The sequence below is a fragment of the Pteropus alecto genome, unplaced genomic scaffold (assembly GCF_000325575.1).
Source record: "Pteropus alecto unplaced genomic scaffold, ASM32557v1 scaffold21, whole genome shotgun sequence".
In the NCBI taxonomy this organism is placed as follows: domain Eukaryota; kingdom Metazoa; phylum Chordata; class Mammalia; order Chiroptera; family Pteropodidae; genus Pteropus; species Pteropus alecto.
The window spans coordinates 22,049,134-22,050,731 of NW_006436282.1; the positions used below are offsets into that span (position 1 = coordinate 22,049,134).

The 1,598-nt window shown below is 51.6% G+C and overlaps 1 pseudogene; it reads right to left on the reverse strand.

The window, feature by feature from the left end:
- Positions 1 to 273: 273 nt before the first annotated feature.
- LOC112479797 lies at positions 274 to 392 on the reverse strand (annotated as a pseudogene).
- Positions 393 to 1,598: the final 1,206 nt, after the last annotated feature.

Below are 1,598 nucleotides of genomic sequence, written 5' to 3' on the forward strand. Positions count from 1 at the left end.
AAGATGATATCTCAGTGCAGAGCGGGGTCTGTCCTGCCTTGCAAGGCCACCACGCTGACCCCGTCTCTCGTCTGTGGCTGAGACTGCTCAGACTTGGCGCTGTAGCAAATGAGGTTGCTTGGGGTCTCTTACCCTCTCGCTCGAGCTTATGGCCAGGTGACAGCTTGTTCCCTAGGTGTATGGGGCTATCTCCTTATTTTAGCTGTGGTCACACCAATTTAGTCTCAGAGAGCAGATTACGCGATTGCTTTTTTTTTTTTTTTTTTTTTTTAAAGCCTACAGCACCCAGTTTTCCCAGGCCGTCTCCCATCCAAGTACTAACCAGGCTCGACCCTGCTTAGCTTCCGAGATCAGACGGGATCGGGCGTGTTCAGCGGGGCGTGGCCGAAGGCGCAGAGTGCGCTTTTGCAATGCCATTTCAGAACAGTTTTATAGCATCATTGGAAGAACAGTCATTGATTTTGCTCCTTTTTTATTTTTGTTTTGTTTTGCGGGTCCTGTGGGATTTTACTTTGATCCCTCTCTTTTTCTCCTTCCCTCTCTCTCTCTCCCTCTCCCCCTCTCCTCCAAAATCCTGGTTCAGGGGGGCCAAGTCCAAATATGAGTTATGATGAGTTCTGTTGTTACTCGTCTCTAAAGAAAAACAAGTCATCATGTTTGATTAATAGGGATTAAGTCAGCTCTGGCAGAGTTTTTACCTGCTCATGAAGGAGCCTGGAACTTTGTGCCTGGAGAACAGCTGCAGGGCTTGTATTTTCGGGAACAGACTCCAAAGGCTGAGTGGCACTTGGGCCTGGCTCCAGGTTGTCATGTCTGTGGTTTCACAGCTGTCTCCCTGTCCCTCCGGGAGCAGGCGCCATGGGCCAGGCTGGCAGAAACCAGGCCTCTGTCCCTCCCCCGGGAAGGTATCCCAACCATGGGCCTCCACCCCTGCTCCAGTGTCTGCCCGGGCCCACGAGATGCCTCTCCTCCTCCCTCCATCTTTTCCCTAGTTCCCTTAACCGTAAAACGAAATAACACCCACCATGGAGGAACATGGTGAGGACTGAGTGAGAGCAGGTGTAGACGACCACTTCCTAGAAATGTGAGGAAATGCCATTATTGTCATTTATGTTCTTCTAGTTCAAAGTCAACAAACATGGAAGAGCCGCCATGTGCAAGACCCTGCGCAAAGCATGACCATGGGTGCTTAGAGCAGAGTAGGTTCTTAACAAATGTCTGTTGAGTGAGTGAATGAATGGATGACTCATTTGGGGTGCTCAGGGACAGAGAAGTCCCTGGCACGCAGGGCAGATTCTGGATGTTTCCTGAACTCCTACTGAGCACTGAGCTGCAAGGGAAAAGACGGTCCTTAGTATGAATTAAACATGCATTTATTGAGCACCGATTAAGCGCAGGGTGCCGGAGAGAAAACACAGCAGCCGTCCCAGGGTGGTGGGGGAGACAGACGAGTGAGCACGCAGGGCTATGAGGGCGAGTGAGTATGGGGTTGCAATACCACCCCATCGAGGCCGGGGAGGATGAGCAGAGCTTGGCCAGGCTAGGCGAAGGCGAAGGTGTTCAGGTCAGTGGAGGGGCATTCAAGGTGGAAGAAAGGC